The 25,234-nt window shown below is 38.3% G+C and overlaps 1 protein-coding gene across 3 annotated transcripts in view; it reads left to right on the top strand.

Annotated features, from left to right (window-relative positions):
• The first annotated feature begins 3,200 nt into the window (after nucleotides 1–3,200).
• Nucleotides 3,201–25,234, top strand: part of tob1a (transducer of ERBB2, 1a) — a 56,551-nt gene continuing 34,517 nt past the window's right edge. Inside the window, exons 1-2 of one of the 3 annotated variants that reach the window (XM_079628549.1) lie at nucleotides 3,201–3,268; nucleotides 3,576–3,683. The gene's annotated coding sequence lies outside the window, so the exon portion shown is untranslated. Of the gene's footprint in view, nucleotides 3,436–3,575; nucleotides 3,684–25,234 lie in introns of all 3 variants that reach the window. The other 2 variants (XM_079628551.1, XM_079628550.1) reach the window with 2 other exon arrangements.

Consider the following 25,234-nt stretch of genomic DNA (forward strand, 5'->3'; position numbering starts at 1 on the left):
CAACCTCCGCCCTGCCAAATATACACCAAATCATATTGACAGTTAGAGGGTGTAATCTCCACTCTCCATGGATCACCCCGCCTCTCTATAGCATGTCCGCATCGCAATTCAGATGTCCGGGGACATGTGCTACCTGAATAGAGAGGCGATGTTGATTTGACCACAGAAGGAGGTCTCTCACTATATCCACAGTAGGGGCTGCACACCTCCCTGGGTAGTTTATAAATGCTACCACTGTCGTGTTGTCTGTCCTGATGAGAACATGATGGTGAAGAATGTCTGGGAGAAAGCACTCGATGAACAGCACTAAGCTCTAGGCAGCTGATGTGCCACGACTTCTCTACTTCTGGCCATTTCCCGAAGGCTGGTCTAGCAGACCATGCCTAACTTGTCCAATAGGAAAGCTAAGCTCTGAAGATGAGTGAGAAGTCTGAGCCTGTCGCTGAGCAGCGCTCTCTCTGATTGGGCTAAAACCAACCAGTTGTCCATTATGTTTCTAGAAGTGCATTACACTCTGCTTTAGAGGGGAGAGAGACGCGTTATACATTTTGTGAATGTATTCATGGCCAATGATAACCAGAAAGGCAGGACCTTGAATTGATATTCTATCCCCTCGATTGCAAATGATGGGCAACCTGATTGTGAAAATAAACATAATTTAAATCCACAGAGAGAAACCAATCTCCCGGGCTAATATGAGAGAGGATTTGTCTCAGCGTATTCATTTTGAATAGGCGCTTTGATAGCGTGCGATTCAATGGTCTCAAATCCAAGATTGGCTGGAGTCTGCCGTCTTTCTTTCTGACTGAGTACTTTATCTCAGTCAGAGTGAGCCACAGGTGACGATCTAACACCACCAGATTTCCCATGTTGCGGCCGATCGACTGAGCTGTCACTTTTATTGCTCTGAGGACCAGATTCGTGGCACACCAGAGCTCTTTAAAATCTTCTGGGTCCGGCCCACCCTCATCCACAGACTTGAGCAGCTTGGCCTGATAGACCTGGAGGATCGCCATCACATGCAGTGGTGAAGCTGCTTGGCCCGCCGCGGAGATTGCCTTGCCAGTGAAGTTTGTGGTGGCAAGGTTTAGAAGTGGGAGATGCGTTTTCTCACTCTCCATCTCGTCGCTGCTGCAGGGCAGAGATGGCTTCTACTTCTATTGGGGATTGTCTTCATACCGGATTTGAATGTGCACTCGAGTCATGAGCGACCCTTTCCACGACTTTGATATCTCATTGTGCACCTCGGGGAAAATGGGGAGAGCCTCTTCATGTTGTAATTGTGGCCACGGTTCAACTGGAGGAACCACTCGTCCTGGCTGGCTTGGCAGGAGGTGCCCACTCCAAACTGAGCTCATCAACCGCCTTGGACAGGACGCGTAGGATTACTGACGCCTACGTTGCTGATGTGGGACGCGGTATAATCCTGCGATGAGTTGGATCACTCATCCTTTCCGGAGGCTGCCACTGGTGAAGTGCACTGGAAGGGGGCCTGCAGCGGGGTGTGGGGGGTGTGGTGAGAGGTGCGTGGGCATCGAGCAGGCGCAAGCTTATCAGCTGACCCTGACAGGACCACGTCAGAAGGACCACACCTTCCTCCTCTGCTCGCAAGAGGCGACAGAGGAAGAGCGCGGCAGGGCTTGTTGGGTTAGTTCATCACCTTGGATGATGGTCACACGAAGCCTGAAGAGGGGAGCACACCGGACGAGTGTGGAAATGTTTTCTATGAGTGTTCACACACCGGCAGTGTCTTTCAGCGTCTGTCCGCCACGCCCAGCTACGACTCAGGAACACAGAGCGCCGTTTACATCGTTTTATAATCAATTTACATTATATTTGTCTCAAATCGTTGTACATACTGACTTCTCCCTGTGCTGCAAGATACATTTAGTTTTCCATTTACAGAAATCAGCTGCGTGGATGAAAATTGCTGATGTTATCGTATTTTCAGGTGAGATTCTCAATTAATTAAGTTAACGTACGCCCTGAGGTAAAGTGTTCTGACTGCAGACTCAGCAACGATTGTGTTTAATTGTACAGTACAATCATATCATAGTACAGACATTATCTTAGTTTCATAATGTCCTTAAACATAACAATATTGCTGGCGATAAACTGACAATGCGAGTGTCCGGTGTGCGATACCTCGAGTTGTCCTAGATGCGGTGCGGTGCGGGCCGGCGCTGCGCTTCTCATCCGGTGTGCGACCCCCTTGGGAGTCCTGAGCATATCTGTGCATTATCTCCACAGTCAGACTCCCCAAGCGCCGGCTCTCTGTGGGCACAACCCAGGCAGAAGGCACACGTCTTGTGGCCATCAAAAGGTCCTATTGGCTCTGTGCGGGGAGAGGCAATCGTGAGAAGTCATCCTTATTGAAGGCTCACCGGAAAACAGCAGGGGATGAGAAGCCGTTGTCCGCTGCAGAGTATAGATCATGGTGCGTAAGTCTTGATTGCTAATAGGCTTCTTGCAGAAGGTTGACTGAAGGAAAAGATTTTGAATGAATGATGTTCAGAGTCGCCATTTATGGTGGGGAAGCCTGCCCATATTTTGCACACTTGAACGCCATTGGCCGTGTTAGGGGCTAAATCAACGAGGCTTCAGTAGTATCTGTAGGAAGGGGTTTCTTTTTGAACCAATCCAAATGAGTCTTTCCTGTCATGCAGTATATTCATTTTTACAGTATATCACCAATTTGTCTCAATGGGGAAAATATTCAATATTTTTTTGAAAATCAGTTCATTTTCTAGTTAGTTTCCTAACTGGAACTTAACTTTTAAAATGACAATTGGCAATTTATTTAAAAAATATTCCATGTTAAAAGATTACTTTTAATCCAAACATGTATTATCAGAATTAACAATATTAATATTGTTTAAATTGATAATCATTTAATAGACTTTCCTTTATTATCAGTGTCCACTGACATCCATATGAAAATAATAATAAAATAAACAAATCATCAATTTAATATCGCAAGCATAAAAAAATAATTTCCTTTACCTTTTAAATGGACAAAATGATAGATTATCATTTTACAGTATCATTTTAAATTGAATAATAAATAGACATTTATAACGGAATATTTTATATTTAATTTAAATATTTTTTTCCCATCCTGTCTATATGTATATATATATATATATATATATAAATGTTCTGTCAATATTGTTATATCCCTTTAACTCATGCCTTTAACTGATAAAAGATGACGTCATCCGCCAGGAAGTGACATCATTTTGGAGGAAAATCAACAGAATGCACACCTGTAAGTATTGGCAATAAATCTGATTTGTTTTGTGGTATTAGGTGGTTTGTCTCAATCTAAAACATCAGTCCTGTTTGACATAATTACAAAAATCCTTTCTAATAATATCGACAGCTGAAAGATTAAGAAGACTAAAAAAAAGATTAAACTTCTGTTAACACCCTCATGTAAGCTCTCAATATTGTCGATAGTATGCCGTTCAAAGTCATTTATAGACTATAGATTCATTTCGATGTTTGATTTTAATGACATTTATTTACTTTATATCATGGTTAATTTTGGAACTGTGTTTATGTCGCCACTTCAGGTCCAAAGTAATCCAGCTGAGAACCGCGTTGGCCAGCAGGTGGCAGCACTGCACTGTTCCCGCAGGCCCATGGCAACACGAAGGACATTACACATGCTGATGATGATGGTGAGAGAGAGAGAGAAACAGAGCTGCAGCACTTACATAAGAGAGCCAGCTGCTCTCTTAAGCTGTGTGTGTGTGTGTGTGTGTGTGTGTGTGTGTGTGTGTGTGTGTGTGTGTGTGTGTGTGTGTGTGTGTGTGTGTGCGTGCGTGCGTGCGTGCGTGCGTGCGTATGTATGTGTGTGTGTTTGCTTGCTCGCTCACCTACCGGTTCACATACTTTGAGGACATAGTGAAATCCTACACCTCCATAATTCTTTGTTTTTGTAAATTTAGCTGTTCCTGTCGCTTGGAAAAACATAAAAATAAAATTTTGCACACCATGTACAATAGTTATATAATGTTTTTTTGTTGTTGCATTTGCTCTTGAAAGACCATGGTGTGCCATATTCCATATTTTGCATAGTATGGTAATCATTCAGGCCCTTGCTTTTACCAACCGTACCATAAACTGTATACCATGTTAGGTAACATAAAACAGTGTGATTTGATTTGTGTCTTCAGGTCTGTCAGCAACTACACTGTTATTTAACCTCTTTGAAACGCTTAAGCTCAGGGTTAGAAAGTACAGAGGGTGTACGTGAGTATTACAATCTTGTAATGTGATTTAGACCGCGCCGTTACAGAGCGTGCTAAAAACATTCTCTAATGTGTAGGACACGGGTCGAAGGGCAGCGGCAACATGGCCGGCGTCCAGGCAAATGTCAGGGTTTCCCTGCGGCTGAATCAGGAATTATGAATCACAGGAGCTGGCTAAGACGAGACTGTGTGAATGCGACAAACTGTTCATGCGAAGTTTAGTATCACGAGGGGTACAAGGGGTGACGTCCTTCCCCTGGCCGTTCTCTCTAAACATAGAAGCGCTGCGACTGACCATGTGCTTGTGTGATGTATATTTAGGTGAGGTGTTAGTGTGTCTGACCATTATAGTGAGGGAGAAAAGTGTGAAAGGTTTGTTCTTTTCATTGGTACTTCTATATTTATACACACACATAACAGCTCAAGTGTCTGGCAGTGCTTTGTTTATCATCGGGTGCACGGCTGTCCGCTTGTTGCCCATTACGCCTTATTTTTCTCTCTCATTATTATTTTTATTTGAACTACATTTAAAGGCACCACCTCAAAACAACATAAATTTGAGTTTTTTTTTTCATTTAAATACCAGCTGCTTCTTTAAGAGGTTATAAAAGGGCATTTCTTAAAGGAACAATTTGAGCAAAATAATAAATTCTGTCATAATTTGCTCACATTGCTCTTAAACGTCATTCACCCTTCTGCATATTGAAAATGGGCATGTTGTGTTTGCTTTATACAACTCGTGAGAACAGGTCTGGCATTGACGTCAAATCTGGTGTGCTACGTTTGAATATGCACATGTGGAAATGACATTCGAGAGCTACTCCATTAATAGTGTATAATGGATTCATTCTGGGTCTTTTCATCACATAAAGCTTTTGTATGACTCTAAAGGACTTGAAATATAGTGCACGAGGACAGCTTTTTACACTCGATAGCCCCTGGTTACCAGACACGTGAACCGATAGACCCCAAGTATCTGATCTTTTGCCCTTTAAACCACTATTAAAACATCTCAATACAGCCAGCCTAACTTAAGCAATAGCCCTCTATTAAGCTTAACAACAAGCAAGCTAGTCTGGTGTTAACTTAACGTCATGCAAGGTCTGAAATGCCACCAAAATGAATACAAATATCAAGATATGAATTGCCCTTGTTATAAGTAATTTCTGTACACATCACCTCGCCAAATGATTTCAGTTATTTTCAAGGTCTTTACAGACTACAACAGCAAAAGAACCAAACCCCATAACGACATTGATCGGGCAAATAAAAATATAGTTAACAATAGGGTAAAAAAGAACGTAACAAAATTACGTTTTATTATGTACGGGAAGCACTACTCTCTTTCTCCCGCTCTCTCTCCCACTCTAACACATACAGTACAGACACACACTCGCACAGAAACGTGTTGTCAGCGCTGCTCTGATGAATTTGTCCATACAATAGTTTTAACAACTCAAAAGCTACATTACGTTTGTCACTAGCTAGGTAATAATGACGCTGTTCTTGAAGCAGATAAACTTACAGTTTCGCTATTAGTAGTGACTCTGCTGCTGAACACTGTTGGGAAACGCAAAGACTCAGGTAATTCACTTACCTCTCTCTCTCTCTCTCTCTCTCTCTCTCTCTCTCTCTCTCTCTCTCTCTCTCTCTCTCTCTCTCTCTCTCTCTCTCTCTCTCTCTCTCTCTCTCTCTCTCTCTCTCTCTCTCTCTCTCTCTCTCTCTCTCTCTCTCTCTCTCTCTCTCTCTCTCTCTCTAATAACTGCATTAGTCTGCTATCAATGGATAAAGTCTACTTTGCTAGCTCTAAAGTGACGTTTTGAAATTAGCAATAGAGGCTTGGGATTAAATGTGTAAGAAATTAGTCCTACACATAAGAGTGTTTTAAAGGGCAAAAACCTGACAAATGTCTTGAAATACATCATCTGAACAATGTTTTAATGTTTGTTAACCGTAGTATAAGCGGATTCACATCGGGTGTGCATTATTTTTCAATAATTTAACAGCCCGGAGTCAATTATTCATTACATATAGTTAAACAATATAACACGAGCAATAGTAATATAAACAATTCAACAGCTCAATAAACAATAAGCTGATTAAATGAATTGACACAACATTGTCAATTTGGACTGTTTTTGCTCTATTTTACCAGCGAAAAGTTGCGTCTCCCAGCAACACAGCGGTATTTCGGTCTTGAATGTTTCACCGTTTTTGATTGAATCGGGTGAGTCAATGATTCAATAACCCATTCATTAAGTCTGTAGACACTTGCTTCTCTCGTGAATGAATCAGCCAGTTTGAAGGAATCAGTTGAATGATTGATTCTATGATTCACTTATTACGAATTTCCGTCCACAACTGAAGGTTTTAGTTTCATATATAATAGTTTCATTTCATTTTCCCCAATATTACATTTTCAGTAACTTTACAACAAGGTTCCATTAGTTAATGTTAGGTAATGCAATACATTTATTACAGTATTTATTGATCTTTGTTTATGTTAGTTAACAAAAATTCTATGATACTGATTTCATTCAATTGGTATCAAAACCCTTATAGTGTTAAAAAGTGTAATTAATTAAAAATGATCTGTGCATGGCATCAGTAATGATGCTGAAAGTTCAGCTTTGCGTCACAGGAATAAATTACATTTTACAATATATTCAAATAGAAAACCGTTATTTTAATAACATTTCACAATATTACTGTTTTTACTGTATTTTGTATCAAATAAATGCAGCCTTGGTGAGCATGAGAGTCTTCTTTTAAAGACATTTCAAGGATCTTACCACCTTCTGAACGCTAGCATTTTCTTTCGCTGTATGAAAAAGAACAGCGTGGATATTCTTCAAAACATTTCCGTTAATGTTTCACAAACGCGTACGGGTTCAGAATGACATGAGCTATTCCTTTATAAACCGGTTTCTGTGGGCGGTTTCAGTGGGTTGTTAACGAAGTAAAAGTGAGTTTGTCGTCAGTGTGTTATCCCTCTCATTACTGCCCATCCGTTGACCTATCAGCCTTCCCTGTGATGTGTCTGTAATTTATCAAGTTCTCTGAAGGCTGTAATGATTCAGGCTTTTTAATATCCCTGCACTGCAGTCCTCCAAATTTAGAGGTAGAAAGAGAGAGAGCGCGAGTGTGTGTGTGTGTGTGTGTGTGTGTGTGTGTGTGTGTGTGTGTACTCAGCATGTTTTTTTTCGCTCGGCTCACAAAGTCGCCCCTAAATTTATCCTGACAGTCTCTGGGGAAATGCCTGGAGAACAGTGCTTATAACCACAAAGGGGCTTGCAGAGCACAAAACTAGAGCAAGAGCAGCCGAGGCATTTCTCTAGAACAAAACCTGTCACGGGACGCTTAAGTTTGAGCAGCTCCGCTCCATGGTTTTGACAGGTCAAAAGTAGAGAATAGTTCCTTAAGAGTAGAAGTCGACAACTAAGACAACAGTATAAGGTAGTTTGATGATGTTGCTATTGCTAAGGATTTCTGAGTAAACCGTAGGGCGTTGCTAGGTGGATTTTTTAGTCTCTATGATATTCTGGTGTCTAGATATGGCTCGGGTTAGTTCTTGAATGTCAGTTTATGGCATTTTTATTGCAATTGTGGTGGTTGCCTCGGAAAGTGCAACTAACAAGGTGCAGAATGTGCAGAATGTGCTTAGAGTAAAACATGTCAAAACATGCATTAGACTCTAAAACCATTCACATGTTCCTAACGTCCTCAATAAACCTCTAGCATTTTACCCTGGAGGAGAAGGCAGTTTGAGTAACAACAGTACTGCTGGTACACTTTTGTCCCGGTGCGTTTCCGAGCTGTCCTGAGTAAGAGATCCCATCAGGTTTAGCAATCCTTGTAGATCCACCACAGGAGAAACTGTTGCTGTGTTCAACTTGTGTGATAGAGCAGTCAGGACTGTCACTGAACTGCATTATAAAACAATTTGGATACATGTTTTTGGTTGACAGTATAAGGAGAGGGACCATTTGTATAACAAATAAGTGTTACACCCCTATTTTAGGGGAACGTAACAGAATAAAATGTGATGTGTGGAGGCTGCAAGGTTCAGTTCTCAACCCCAGTGCTTTCACAATAACCTAAAACAACTTTTATTTTATAAATGTGGAAGGATTGCAAGGCTTCACGATGGGGCATGGCCAAAACAACAAACTTAAACCCTTTACCTAGCTGGGAGATTAACTAACTAAGCTACAAAAGAAGAGAAAGCAAAAGAACGATAAAAATACACTAACTCCCTAACTAGCTTCAACAGAAGAAAACCAGATCAAAAGGAAATGGCCACCTTAAGAATTAACAATACACTTATCAAAATCAGAGAACATAAGAGAATGTGCAAACAATAATAACATACACAAATTATAGTCTTTCTTGCCATAAGCACCAATTACAACAAGAAGAGTTGCACAAAAGTACAAAAGAAAAACCCAAACAAAAGGCACAATCAATGAACAGCTTCTGGTTTGAGAAGAGCCTCACAAAGCAGCCTGCGCGCGTACACACACACTCGCACGCACACACTTAAACACACTTGGCATCAATAATCAGCCTGTGAATCTCAACAATGGTGACAATAATAAAGCATGTGCATTCTGGGCACCACCAATCAAAACTCATCCATGGCTCCCATCATGCATTGCTGTATGAATAAATTATGATCTGAATTGTCTTAGTAATTTCCATTTCCTAATTAAATATTTTTGTCACCATTGTTGAGATTCATACACTGATGGCCGCCAAGTGAACCGATATGGCATTCAGAATCCATTTTACTTTAGTAATGTGACGTGTTTTCAGGTGAAACGGTTAATCAATGAGAATAAAATGAAGGGCAGCACTTATTATTTAGAATTGATTGGATTGTAGAAAGTGGTGTGTTTGAAGGGCAGGAATTGAAAAGTAAAAGGACTATTTAGAACTTTTATTAAAATTGTAACTGGGTTATAAACAGAAAGCGAGCAAAGAGCGTTCCCTTTATAATCATTAGCTGCGTTTTGATTACACCTCAAATTGCTCAAATTTAAATTTGCAAATTGAAAATACGTCCAATTCGAAAAAGGAATATATAAAAAAAAAAGCTGTCTGCGTTGTCACTAAGCTGACAGCAAAAGCTGTCTGACGCTAATCTCTTATGCATTGCGTTTACACTGTGTTGGTAATAATAAAAACATGTCGTGAACCAAGCGTGCGGAATGTTTTAGCGTTTCAGAAGCATGCGGTGAATGATATCACTTGTGTTTTGAGAAGTGTTGATCGTATTCTGGCTAATTTAAATACTACTGATTGGCCATTGCATTCATGTGCTCAAAAGATTTGTCTGTCATTGGCTACAATGATCAACGATTCAACTGGAAACCTTTGACGCTCTTCACAGAGCGCTTACACAGATACACATGAGAGCATTTCAAAATTGAAAGCAGCCGCCTATCAGGTATTATCGATACTGCAGAAATGCTGGCATCTTCACATGTTTTAAATCCCCCTGTAGTCAAAAATTGTATCCTTTAAAACTCATCTTTGATAACCAAAATTACATATTTAAATGTTTTTCCCTCGAAAAAAAAAAAATCTGCATGCCTTAAAATAGCTTGAATGTAACTCTACACCCTTAGTATACGCAGTTCTATGAATATGTAAATTAGCCCCGCCTCCACCCACTCGTTGAGGATCACATGTGACGACAGAAACACCAGCGATTGAACCGCGTTTTTGAAACTGTCTTTGGTTCTCTGCCGTTTTAAGAAGAAAATACTCAGCAATGCTGTTGACTTATGAATTTGCACATGGTTTGTCTTAAAACATTAAAAACCCCACATAGTCATATAAACAACATTTAAAAGCTTGATTTTCACCACAGGGGGACTTTAAAATTTCAGTAGCGACTTAGTGCTGGTACTTTTGACAACCCGAAGGTTGACTTTACAGGGGTAGTTCACCCAAAAAGGAAAATTAGCCCATGATTTAATCACCCTCAAGTCATCCTAGGTGTAGCCTATTTGACATTCTTCTTTCAGACGAATACAATCAGAGTTATATAAAAAAATGTCCTGGCTCTTCCAAGCTTTGTAATGGCAGTCAATTGCTGTTTCTGTCCATAAAAGTGCATCTATCCATCATAAAAATACTCCACACTGTTCCGGCGGGTTAATAAAGGCCTTCTGAAGCGATGCGTTTGTGTAAGAAAAATATTCATATTTAACACGTTACAAAGTAAAATTCTAGCTTCCAGCCAAACGGTCATGCGCAATCTACTTGCGCCTAAAGCGCTTTTTAGGAATGAGGGACAGGTGCTTTAGGAATCGTGTTTAATTTATCACTTTGACTCAGCACATGTGCGCTCTGTATCCTGTTTCATGGATCACTGTGTTGGCTTTAACAGCATCTCTCTCTTTCTCTTTCCTATCCCCATTTGTCTCCTCCTCATTCCATCAGCACCATCCTGCTCTCTCTCTCTCTCTTTCTGATGTGCGTCACAGGCTGGGTAAACACGTTTGCTGTGAGGCCTGCTGCTCACCTGCTTTGAATTTTACATAGAGAGTGGGCTAGAAGCTGAGAGAGACCTTGTATGTGTGTGTGTGTGTGTTTTAGATGAACTCCTCTGATCTCAGAGGCATGAAGAAGACACATGCTTCATTAGCCATGTGTCAGAGACAGACCTTCAGAGATCACTGACCACTGCAGCTCAACACTATCAGCATCTGTTTGCACATTTCAGGTTTAATTTTATATGGCACAAGTTTATTTGGATCTCATTAGCCTGCTGGAAACTGTAGCAGAGCTTCATTAAATGAGTAATTCGTCTAGAAAATTCTGTCATTATTTGCTCACCCTCATGTTACTCCAAACCTGTATACATTTACCTGTGGAAAACAAAGAGAATTTCCGAAGAATCATTTTTGAAGAGTCTTCAAAAAACGGCAGGGGAAGATTTTTTAGTAAATTGGGCTACTTAATTTTTGGTGTGTTTTCCACATAAAGCTATTGTGTCTAAGACCACTTGAAATATAATGCAGTTCTAAGTCATATTGACTACTTTTATGGTCCTCTTTGATTTATTTTTATTAACTGTTTTTGTATGGAAAAGACCGGTGTGAAGATTCATAAAAAAATTTTTTATGACAGCCCAACAGAACAAAAATGACCACTAATTGGTTTAGAATGAATGTAAAAAAAAAAAAAAAAAAATACCCCCTGAAATAAAAATTATATTTTTTAGTCCATATAATTAACTTTGCAGCCATCTATATGCTAGTGCATGTCTAAAAGTAAAAAAAAAAGTTTTTTTATGTGTAACAATTTAAAAAAAAATAATTTTATTCAGCAAGGATGCAATGCAATTAATCAAAAGTGACAATTAAGACATTTATGTTGCAAAAAATGCTGTTCTTTTTATATCAAAGGATCCTGAAAAAAACATCTAAAAAAATTAAGATATAACATTAAATATTATTATAACAACTGTTGATAATAAGCAAATCATGATATTAGAATGAATTCTGAAGGATCATGTGACTGAAGACTGGAGTAATGATGCTATATATATATATATATATATGTGTGTGTGTATATACACATATATACAAACAAACTCCATATCAGACTACTAGAGGCTGGCTAAGTTATGCTGGAAATAAGCACATATTTCCATCTGAGTTAGTATCACACGTGATGGTGAGCTTTCTGTGTCTACGTCAGCATGCATCGCTGGTGTTTTCAGCACCTTGGACAGTGGCCAAACAGAAGCATGTCGCTGAGTAAGTGCAAGAGATTCTCCGTCGGTGTGCTGTGATTGGTCAGATTTTGAGAGGTTCTGTGACTCATAATGATGCCAGAAGGCAGCTACCGAGTGATGAGCTCAACCATGACTGAACTGGGCCTCTCGACTGAGAGCCCGACCAGCACCTGCCACTGTCCCAACACAACACAACCAAACACCACTAACTGTTTGTTAAAGGAATGGTCTAGGTTCAATACAAGTTAAACAGATAGTTCCAAAAATTACAATTCTGTCATAATTTAAGTGCCCTCATACTGTTCCAAACACCATTTTACACTTCTGTTCAAAAGTTTGGGGTCGGTAAGATTTTTTAATTTTTTTAATTTTTTTTTAATGTCTCTTATGCTCACCCAGGCTGCATTTATTTGATCAAAAATGCAGTAAAAACAGTATTTTTTTTAGGGGGGGGGGGGGATGCAAAAGTTTTGCTTGTGAACGCAATGTTTCTCTGAGAATGCTAAAGTTTTGCGAGGGAACGCAAAGTTTCTTGAGGAACAAAAGTTTTGTGAACACAGTTTATTTAAAGATGCTAAAGTTTTGCGAGAAAACGCAAAGATTATTGGAGATTGCTGTAGTTTTGCAGGGGAACGCGAAGTTTCGGGGAACAAAAATGTTGCTAGTGAAAGCAAAATTTCTCTGAGGATGCTAAAGTTTAGCAGGAAAGATTTTAGGAAAAAATGTTTTTGTTAGTGAACGCAATGTTTCTCTGAGAATGCTAAAGTTTTGCGAGGGAACGCAAAGTTCCTTGGGATACCAAATTTTTGCTAGCGAACACAAAGTTTATTTGAAGATGCTATAGTTTTGCTAGAAAACGCAAATGTTCTTGGAGAATGCAAAAGTTTTGCGAAGGAGCGCAAAGTTTCTCCGGTAATGCTAAAGTGTTGCGGGGGAATGCAAAGTTTATCTGGGAACGCAAAATTGTTGCGAGGGAATACAACGTTTCTTAGAGAATGCAAAAGTTTTACGCGGGAACGCAAAGTTTATCTGGGAACGCAAAAGTGTTGCGAGGGAATGCAAAGATTTCTCCATCACCGTGTCCCTTTAGCTGCTCTGTAAAAATTACATCTCATGCAGAATCTCCAAGCAAAATGAATTAATAAAATTCATGGTAACTAATAGTCAAGTTCCAAAATGCACTACAAAATTGTAATTCATTTAAGACTAGGAACAACAGGCAATGATGTCAAATTTGCTTTCATGTCAACTTTAATTTGCGGTGAACCTAGGATTGTTTAAAAAAGTGGGTCTGATTGGACAACATAACAAATGGTTTGTCCTGATTTCCTTGCAACAATCCTTCCCTTGCTAATTTACACACACAAAAACGCATCAAAATGAGCCTCCGAATGATTCATTTCCCAATTACACTCGCATTATTCTTCTGAGCTGTTTTCTTATTAGTTCTCATTAACAGTTCATTTATATTTTCCCTGTTCTGTAATTTGTCACAATGACCAAAATAGAAAATGCAGTTGTGCTTCTAAAGTGTTTGTGTGATGACTCACACTCGAGGCGTACAGTGTGGGATTTGTGTTTTATTTCTGTGTGCTTGATTTGACAACTGTAAACAGATGTGTTTTTCTGAGGTCGCATGAGGCAAACGTAGAAAAGATCGCTGTGTGATTGCAAGACATCCGATTCGTCGGTCACCCCCCCTTCCTTTGTCTTACCGACAGAGCTGAAGCTGCTTTAAATGCCGGTTGCTTTTCCATAATCCGACAACAAAATGAAATCCTGCCATCTGACACGTGGAAGGGAATCAGACCCCATGGGAGGGAAGCACGCTTTGAATTGCAGGATGATTGTGTGTGTGGGCGTATATGACTGTGGCTCATATTTCCTGGAGCTTTAGATTTGTCAGCAGACAGGCCTGACTCTTCCTTGAGGTCGCTCTGAATTAAATATGAGGAGTCTTGTGGAAAAGTTTCTGCAAGACAAGCAGTTGTCAGGAGTTGTCTCAGCTGGTAATTTGAAATCTACTTTTACCTGTTTGACTTTAATTGATTCTGTTTGTGACAGTTGCAGAAACTAGTGTAAAAGGTGGCGTGTTAAATCTAGAATGTGTACTAATTTGCCCATTTTCTATCCATACTTGATTTATATTTTATATCGGGTATAAATGACTCTACAATTCAGCAGATTGCCAGCCTTATATACTGTACATACTGCTGACACTTGCTGTGAAGTGAGAAAGTTTGCATTTTCAGACACACAGGATATATTAAGAACAGAGTGTTAGCTTACTATTATTGTGCATTAAATATTACATGTCTCCTCCTATTTTTTAAGGCGGCAGCTATTCGCACTAAATAGCAACAAGAAGTATTTTATTTGCACTTAGTGCAAATAGTAGTTAGATGCTATTTATACTTAGTGCAAATAGCAGCAGATACTAATTACACCTCTGTGCATTGTAGTACATTATAAAACAGTATGCAACAACATTCAGTATATATAGTTATATGTATTAAAATCATAAATTATGCTTTATTAGTTGTCCTTCTAGTTGGATAATAACCCCTCCACTAACCCTCACTTTATTTCAAGTATTAAATGCCATTTTATTTCCACTTTCCGGATATTTTCTTAATTTTTATCTAAGATACTCTTCTTCAAAATAATATGTGATGGAGAAAAAGTCACAGTGAAGACAGTAATAATGTTACAACAATTTCTATTTTAAATAAATGCTCTTCTTTTTATCCATCAAAGGATCCTAATTTTTTTTTATCGTGGGTACCACAAAAATATTAAGCAACACAACTGTTTTCAACATTGATAATAATCAGAAATGTTTCTTCTTGAGCATAAAATCAGCATATTAGAATGATTTCTGAAGGATCATGTGACACTGAAGACTGCGGTAATGATGCTGAAAATACAGCTTTACCAGGAATAAATGACATTTGAGAAAACAGTCATTTTAAATTAATTCTATTTCACAATATTACTACTTAATCAAATAAATGCAGCATTGGTGAGTATAAGAGACTTTTTTCCTAAAGTGTTAATTGGATGTGCAGTTCAGAATCTTCATTATAGATAAGCACTGCCCTACTATATATACATATTCAGATGCAGCCTGTGTCTGGATATTCAGACCTGAAAATATATACAATATGCAAAAAAAGCAGTGTGTTAAATTGTGCATACATCAATGTATGGCAGAAATGGTATTACACTATAATATGCTATTCTGAATTTAGTCAAAATAACCATTCCCTCATACACGCTTCTTCTTACATATTACATAGCTTTGCAAGTGCTTAATCGACCTTACACTCTTAATAATAAAGGTTCTTTATCGACATTGATGGATCCATAAGTCCCTTCAACATCCATGGAATCTTTCCATTCCGCATTCCAGTTCTTTAGATTTTAAAAATGTTCTGAAAAAAAGGGTTCTTTTCAGAACTGTTCACTGAAAGGTTCTTTGTGGAACCCAAAATGGTTCTTCTGTGGCATCACTGCGAAAGCTTGAGTGTACAACCCAAGATAAGTCAATTGTTCTTGATTTATTGAATTAAGTTAGTCTTAATGTATTAGAGTGTTTAAAAAAAAATGTTGAAGTGAAAGTGAGTGTTACCTCTTGAAGAGTAGAGTGGAGTAAACTTTATTATGGCCTGTTGTGTTGAAGAGTTAATGAACTCATTGGGGAGTCGACAACTATACTACTCAACTCTTGCATGGTGAGCAGGGAAGACTTTCTGCTTCCTTTCCTGCCTTTGTCTGCGCTGAGAGCTGATATCGTCTCTCAGGTTCCCTGTGGTGTGCGGCGCTCCTGAGGGTTCAGTCGTTCTGGATCTCCTCATGTTCTCTGGCCTGTGCTCTTGCTCTCTGCTAATGAACTCCCATGACATAGAAATATACAACAAAATAACAGCTGAGAGAGGAAGAACAGCGTCTCCATTGTAAAGTAGGGATTTTAGGGTTTAGCACTTGGAACACCATGCAGTTTCTTCAGAATAATCTGTTACTGACACTCATTGTCCTCGCAAACATACTCGCACACAATCATTCTACTCTAGCCGGGTTGCGGAGGTTAACTGGATGAGCCGTGTGGATTTATGAACAGGGGTGGGCGGAGCTTAAGGATTTGGAACTATATAAATAGTAGTTCTAATCAAAGGAAATCTATAAGCACTGAGAACAAGTGAATAAGAGCCACATGAAAAGGAGATTGTCCATTCTGACCCACAGACAAGGTATAGTAAGGGATTAGGGTCAGCTTTCCTCTACGACACAACCTAAGTATGGTAATGTGCTACGCGGTGCTAATGTGGTCTGTGTGCTGGACACCATTAGTGAATAATGAGTTTAGCTTAAGCTTTAGTGTTCATTTACCCTATTTTTTGCAGTCTGAGAGATTTGTCTGTGATAATATGACCATGAGCTGGGAGCTACAGGTTTTTTTTTTTTTTAATGTGGAATTGTGCACATTGAGATCCTATTTTATTTTTATATTTTGACAGAAGAGTGTTTTTGAGAAGCTTTTGAGTGTGACGCTTACCAACTAATAATTCAGGATTTATTTTAAATGATTTATCTGTGCACATCATTATGTTTTTAAGTCATGTGGCCTCATACTGTTTAATCAGAATAACTTGCCCTCCCTCTTTCAGTGACATCTCTTCTCTTCTCTGAGGATGTGTTTACTGGCGTGAGGGCGGGATCAACCTGTCACTCACATGAGATCCACCAATAGCAAACCACAACCATCCAATTAATTCCCCATGGACAAAATCAAGTCCCGTCCTACATTTTTGTCTTGTCCCTGAAGCTGTTTCACTCGGATATACGTCACAATAGTGAAGATACTTTGTTCAGACCAACTGTAGTTTTCCAAAAATTGCTGCTTATTTTGCTGCTCTATGATTGGACAGAATGACAAAAAAAAAAAATAATAATGATAAAACGTACCAATAAGCACAAGAATGATATAAAATACCAATATCCCTTGCACTTTCTGTTGCTAAAACAGCTTCATGTCTTTGTTGGTATGAGAAATTGTGAAAAAATATTATATGTATATATTATATAAATATTCAATATATGAAATATACAGTGTATATATATAATAAATATAATAATAATAATGAATAATATAATACATTTATTATTTTATTAAACTATGCATTTTCCCCCACAGAAATAGTTTGAATGCAGTTCACTTTGTGTTTACAATGTCCAAACTAGTATGTAGCAACTTCTCAGGAGAACTTGACGGCATCCATCTGTCTGGTCTCAGGGCCCGTTTACACAAAATCCCCGTTTTTAACAAAAAATGGGAATATTTGTATGTTTTGGCCATTCATTTACTCTACATCAACATTTTGGGGTTCTGAAAACGCAAACTTTTGAAAACGGGTTTCAAAGTGCACATTTTTTAAAAACGATACCGTTATCATCTCCATGTAAACGTGAATCTGCACGGTGACGTCATGGGCATCGTATTACGTGTTCACTCACTCGCGTAGTGTTTCTTTACAAAGTGATATCGCCACCTACTGGCCTGGCATGAATAATACAGCAGTTTTACGTGTTAAAGGAGAACTCCGGTCAATTTTAACATTGAGCTCATTTTTTTGTAAATTTGTAGTGCTGTGAATACAGAGAACATCTTTACATTTAACATCCTTGATCGAAGTCCAAAGTAGTCGATTGTCGAGTTCACGCGCATAGGATTAGTTACCTATGATCACGCGCGTGAACTCGACAATCGACTACTTTGGACTTCGACCGAAAACAGGATGTAAATACAGGTATGTGCGCTGGCTGAAATAACATAATTTTTATTCATATCTTTCACATCTACTGCAGTCAGATTCACTCGTGTTCACTTTGAAGGAATCACTCAACATGGCTGGGCACTTGTATGACACATCAAGGATGTTAAGAGGCTAAAAGCAGGTTTAAAACTTGCCCCATTGAAGTCAACAGAGTGCAAATTTAAAAAAGAGGATAACACGGTGTAGGCAACACCGATTTTTGTAGTTCTCTGTATTGACAGCACTACAAATTTACAAAAAAATGAGCTCAATGTTAAAATTGACCGGAGTTCTCTTTTAATGGGGATCATTTCAACAACGTTGTCGTCTGCACGCGGAGAAAAAGGCAAAGGAAAAACGTTTCCACTTTTAGTAAATCATTAACGTGTAAACGTACCCTCAGTCAGAGCTCCAAAGGACCAAGCATGGCCAAATAGACAAAACTACCATCATGTTGGTGTCATAGCAGGATGTTTATTCTTTGTTTATTGACTGTGGTGATTCCAAAGCAAAGAGATGGTGCATGGGTTGAAAATATACTACGTATACACTATTTGTCAAAAGTGTGTACACAGGTTTTTATTTTTTATTAATACTATTAATGTTTTGTTTGCATTTTAGAATAATAGTTTTCATGACTTATTATTATGATATAACACAAATGGCAGTATGGGAATGATGTAGTGACCAAAATAATGTTAAAGAAATGATAATTTTACATTTGAGCTTCTTTTTCTTTGTCTAGATTGGAGCTTATTTCACATTTTAAAGTATTCAGCCATCTCCGAACTTTTGACACGTATACTCCTGCTGCTCAACCCGTTTAACCTTGTTGTACTTTCACTGATTATTTTTAACCGGTGTTTACAGTGCAAATAGGGAAGTCACCAGGACAAACTCTTAATGCATCCAATTATCTAAGCCGACTGAACTACAGGAGCTGGTTTGAATCTAAATGTCTCAAAGCCTTAGTGCCATTTATTTTCAGTGCAAAAACCCTTGTGATCAACAGTACAGTGTTGCATTGTGTTTTTGTGTAGCTTGACTTTTTTTTTTACACCAGAATTTATCAATCATTGCACTTATTAAATTGTTCTTTGGACACATTTACCCAAAGAATCTAACGTGTGCACTATCAACCGATTACTGACTGCGATTACCAACCACCTGACAGAACTTTTCAAATATCAATGTTCTGTTATGAAAATCAAAGCGATGGACTCAAATGCTCACTTTAATTCAGAATGGATGTTTATGTATGTATGTGTCATGTATGTTTGCGTGTATATTAGAGCTGTACAATTAATCGTTGAAAAATCGCAATCTCAATTCAAACACCCACTCAATCCGGCTATGTCTAATAAACCGCTGACAAGTACTACGATCATAGCGAAGATTCAAATCTGTGTTGGCGCTGGCGCTGAGCCAGAGAGAGCAGTTGTCACGTATAGATATGAAGGAGTTTCACAAACACTCTTTTCAACCACACAGTATTTCTGTCTAACAATAATTCAAATGATCACAGAAGTACTGGGATAAAAGTTTAAAGTTCGGATATAAACACTGATGTGGTAGCGTGTCGAAAGATCTTTACAATTGGTTACGAAAGCTGCCTGTTCCACAAAAAGGGGGGCAGTAATCTTAAATGCCATTGGCCTACAGATTAAATCCAGATTAAAACATAGACAATAAGTGTGTACCTTGTGGTCATAATCCTATAAGCCCAATTCCCTTTTTTCACTTTAAAAATGGCGATAATGATATTAAAAATATAAAAGCATCTATGGAGCTGCATGGCCGCGGGTTTGTTTAGGTCTTAGTGTATCGATAATCAATATAAATAATGAAAAACAAATTGCAGTTATTATTATGGTCATAAAATATTCACCACAGAATTATAAAAAAGTAGAGCACTGTTTGTACAAATAAGAGATATTACGTAACCATTTTTTAAGTGGCATTAACCAATTTAGCAAACACACACAATTTTATCCAATAAAACATTTATTTGGTTGTCAAAAATAAAATAACAAAAACTGAAATAAAGAGAGGAAAAACCCCTTCCATCCATCCATCCGACCGACAATGAGTCATTGAATTGTTCATTCACACCTAAAAAAATAATAATAATAATATAAAAAATAAATAAAATATATATATTAGACTGCAGCACTTAACATTGTATGCATGTATTCATAATATTCTATTATTAAGTTTAAACAAAAATATAAAAATATTGAAGAATTTAAATAAATTAAAAATAATTTCATATTTATCCATTTTTAAATGTATTTTTTATTTATTTGTATAAATGTAAATGTAGTATGTGCATGAGGGCCTAGTTTAAAGTTAACATTTACGGTGATCTTTTCCTTACTTTTTGAGTATCTCCAGCAACAGTTCAGTAACTTCACAAACTTGCATTTTTTTGCTGATACGAACACAGATTTTTGCTGCTTTCTGATTTAAGTGCTAAAACAGTTCAGGTTCTTGAGAAGCACTGCACTGCTGAAACATTTTGGGAAAGAAAAAGCATGTCCTCTAAAAGTGCTGCATCATTCTTTGGAGCGCTACACACTGTCGTTTTAGTTCTCTGGTTTTGCTGGCAACTCCAGCCACTGAGCCTCTGACTGCAATATCAACACCACTCCCGCCGGGGAGTCATCGCTGCAGTGCGTGTGTGTGATTTCATTCTCAGGAGTGTGTCGGGTCTCCTGTCTCAACTCATTCTGCTTCCCTGTGTCTCTCCTCTGTCTGCGATGACGGTGCTGCCTGGTTTACCTGCATGTAAAACAACTAATCAGCTTTCTTTCTCCGTCCTTGATTTAGCATGCTTCGACGACCATAATGTAAGCCGCCATTAAATCATAGTAGACACTTTTTTAAAGGGGTCCTATAATGCCCCTTTCACAAAATGTAAAATAAGTCTCTGAGTGTGTATGTGAAGTTCTAGCTCAAAATACCCCACACATATTTTTTTATAGCATGTTAAAATACTTTTTGAGGGTGAGCAAAAACGTGCAGTTTTTGTCTGTCCCTTTAAATGCAAATGAGCTGCTGCTCCCGGCACAGGGGGCGGAGCTTCGAGAGCTCCTGAGTGTTAGCAGCTCCGATTACCTCACACGGACACGCACTGAAAATAAAACAAAAACGTTTAGCCTTTTATGTTCAAACGGGAGTCGGGCAAGATGGAGAGACTCAAGAAGAAGTGACAACATGTAGAAGCAACAGGACATTTCTGGATGGTTAGTTGATGAATTTATGTTGCTTATGTGTAGTTACTATCATCTAGTCATTGATTAGCATATTCTGTCATGATAATCTATAAATCGCGTTCCCAGGGACGGGGTTTTTGTAATTTTTAGCTCAAATTTCATTGAAGCTCATTGTAGTCCCTACCAGCCGTTTGTTGTAGTCCTTAAAAAGCAATTTATGTCAAAGAAAATATCTCCCTTTGCTTTGAACTTTGAGCGCTGTAACTTTGCAGATGTTGATTATGCTCAGTCAAACTGGAGATCTATTCACCTTGATGTAATGAAATTCTAATAAATCTGTAAAACTTTGTTTGGTTTGCCAGCACAATCTCAAGAAGCAGCAACAACATGACCAAGGCTAAAGCTGCAGGCTAGTCTGCAGTTTCCATCAACCTATTGCTTCTTTTTTTAAATTCCAGGTATCTTTTTTTTTGTTTATTAATTCATTGTCAAACGCACTTGTGTTTAACACAACTTTATTTAAAGACAAAGTGTGTCATTTCGGCGCCATTACCTCAATTGAATTTTCAGACGGGTTTGCTGAACACTTCAGACAAACAGATAGTCGTGCCCCAAACTCACAAAATTGCTACGCCAACATTCAAGCTTATTGGCATCATGCTCAAAAAATTGCTTTTGTTTTGATAATGCCACAGTCTTTTCATGAGATATCAAGCTTGGATAAGAGAAAATATTTTAACATGGAACAAATTGCACACTTCACCTTTAAACAAGGGCAGTGAGAGTGCTGTGCCTATTATGTGTCACTAGGGGGCTAAAAGAAGCTGTTTCTAAAGCAGTCAAGCAAGACCAAAGATGGATCTACACTCAGAGTAATTACCTTGTTCTTTTTGGCCAATTCCACAGAGCTGTGCTATTCAATGAAAGCCCTGGTACCTGCTACAGGCTCTTAAAACACGCCGATTAAGGTTCAAGTCAGCTAAGGTGACCAGATTTCTGAAATGGAAACCAGTTCAGCGGTCTAAATGTACTTGAAGTCTCTCTTGTTGTTATCTATGAATTAAAAATGGGGACAATAATTTTTTTGTACGTCTTTATTTTTTAATTGTGGTGAATATACTGTTATTATCATTAATAATTAAGATGTTTGCGGGTCAAACAGACCCTATCTTGTTTTAAAACACTGTGAAAAATACTAACCATTGCACATAGCAAAGACATCAAAACAGTATTATATTATAACAAAAACATATTATATATGACAAAATGAATAAAACAAAATAAATATGAGGACATATGATAAATAAAACTGTAACATACGTTTTTAAATTTTTCTAATTGAATTTAATATTTTCACAAAATGAATATACTGTAGCCTATGTTTATGCAGTAGTTACAACTTTTTTACAACTGTTATGTGCAATGAGGCTTAGTTGGTCTGCTTTTTGCAGTGTATTTGTGGTCCGTTTTGAATGTGCTGTGAAACGTGGAAGTTTCTGGGGCTGTTTGCTAAGCCAGTTTGCTTGATGTCATTTCTGCAAACACTCCTGATATACTGTTGCTATCTCGGGTGAAAAGTAAGATTTCACCACATGCCCTAGGAAGTTATTTTTCTTTCTTACTACATTCCACCAATATAGATAGCCGATTATTCAGAATGATATCTGCCGATACCGATGCTTTGTTCTTCTTAAAGGGGCCATCGGATGCAAAAAGTCTTTGCAGTGTGTGGACACAACCACCATACAATGAATTTTTTTTTTTTTATCCTAAAAAAGTCTAAACACTCTCAATAATCAAGCCGTTTGGATTTTCCGAGCAATGTCATATTGCTCATGCTCCGCCCACGACCGCTGACGGACTGTCCCGTATTTTCATATTTCCGCCCTCAGCCCATTTGTATACTGTCTGCCAAGGCAGCACTTGTGTCTTGTGTCGACATGCCCCATGGAAGAGACATGTGGGGTGAGCAGTTGCTCATTATCATTTAAAGAGACATGCACCGAAACGGGTCGCTGTGAACAGAGCTGTTTTTGAGGAGGTAAAAAGGGTGTTGTTTTACACAACCATTGAGGAATTTTAACCAAAAGTATGTTACAAATTTTACATGAAGACCCTAAAGAATCATATCAGCTTATGGAAAATGGTTATCCGATGACCCCTTTAAGGAGAAAAAAATACTGTTGCTAATGCTAAAACTAATCCTGTAATATATACAGGGAACCCTCTCATTTGGTACATTACTATTATATTACAGGGTAAGGTATTACAGTCCAAAATATTATATTCAACTGCTATTTATTTTCATGTATAATAATTACACTCAAATCATTTTTTTGTGAAATTTTTCAGTTTCACACAAGGTAGTTTTCATAAATATTTAATGTCAATGGTCTTCATGGCAAATGTATTCAATCAATCTTAGATAAGCTTTTCTTCAGTGTTTTATAGCTAACAAAAAAATGTGAACATTGGATAACCTTCCCGATGTAAATGCAGAGTTTAGTGACATCATTGACGTCTTTCCTATGGTTGAAACACTGATTGAGCGACTACATGAGACATGGTACTGCCGCTTGAACTGAGGTGCTACAAGGATCTGTCACGTCACATTTAAGAGCGTCAAAACGCCATTCATTGTTTGAATTTTGTGATAAAATCGACAGAATTTGAAAGCTGAGACTTTATTTCTTAACAGAAGTAACAAAGCACAAAGCTCTTTGCGATTATTGGATAGGAAGTGCCATACAAATAATGTTTGGTCCTGGACCTGGCAACCCTGGCTTGATTTTCGGTGATTCTAGTACAAGTTGTTTTTCCGACCCCTTTTGATTGACAGGATAATCTGACCAGATCATCGGCTGTTTTTAGACAAATTATTGCTTTTTTCGGCCGATACGATACATCAGCACATCTCTAATTTTTCTCTAGGTGAAAAGAGCCTACATGGCAACAAAATAACCAAATTACATAAAATATTTTCGAAATTATTTTTGGGTCAAAATTATTTTGGGGTGAATTCAGATGTTGATTTTGAAGAGATGTTTGTTATATAAACTAATTTAGCCATTTCTCCTGGTGGGGTGGCAGAAAATGAATTCACTTGCAGGCTAGTCCCTGTGGGCTACATGCTAAAATGACCTCACATCCTCATGTGCAGCAGTTACTCTCTGAATAGGCCTATAAACATGTGTTCTGTGTGTTGATTAATCACTGAAATCTCCATATCTAACAAGACTTCCATCTGTTAACTGGGACATGACTGCAGTCGGCTAGCTTACATGTTTGAGAGCGTGTGTGTTGATTCACCTTGAGAGGGCTTTTGGACTGTTGTGGAGGAGACTTAAACATATGGCTTGTTAGTACTGGACTGTTACCGCAGTAAATCAAGCACTAGGAGGCAGAATCCTTGATTTACCCAGATTATAACTTATATTTATCTAACTTATATTTATGCTAAATTTAGCTTTAGCTATTAAGCTGTGAGCCATCCATCCATACATGAAATACTTTTTTTCCTTTTCAGGCTTTTCCATTTAGACCTGCCCACAAACTTGCCGGTGGGGCTTTAAAAAAACATAGTGACTATCAAGTGTTTATGCTACACCCGTCTTACATGACACGCAGCTGACATGCTAATTGCACTCCAAATGCCCTGTAGATACAAGTAGCTCAAGTCCTTTTTGGCTACAGTCTAGTAAATGATTGCCAGTGACCCGAATCCTGAGGGGGGTCAGAAGCACACCATGCCACGACTGTTTGTATTGCAAATATCTGATAGGCCTTATCCAACTCCTGTTGATTTTTCCTCCTGTACGTCTCCATAATTATCCTTGTACCGCATGTAAGTAGCAACAGATGGATGGACTGGAGCGAAGGGATGGGGGAAGGATTTGAAGGATGCGCATGCACATGGTTTATATGGGGAGCACTGTGAATGACCCTCTGTTGAACAGCTTCATGTTTTGCTGGCTGTGATAAGATAGTGGAAACCTTTTTGGCTTATTCATTGCCTACTTTAACCTTTAACTGATTAGAGAATGACTTTAATTTCCTTGTTCGCCATTTAACAACCATTTCTCACCTTTCTGACACCGAACAGTGTTAAATGTGACATTAAACGAATAGTTCACCAAAAAATTTATGTTCTGTCATATTTTTCTCAACCTTGTGTTGTTCCAGTCCCATCTTTTTGGTACT

This window comes from Phoxinus phoxinus, assembly GCF_949152265.1.
Source record: "Phoxinus phoxinus genome assembly, chromosome: 1".
NCBI lineage: Eukaryota > Metazoa > Chordata > Actinopteri > Cypriniformes > Leuciscidae > Phoxinus > Phoxinus phoxinus.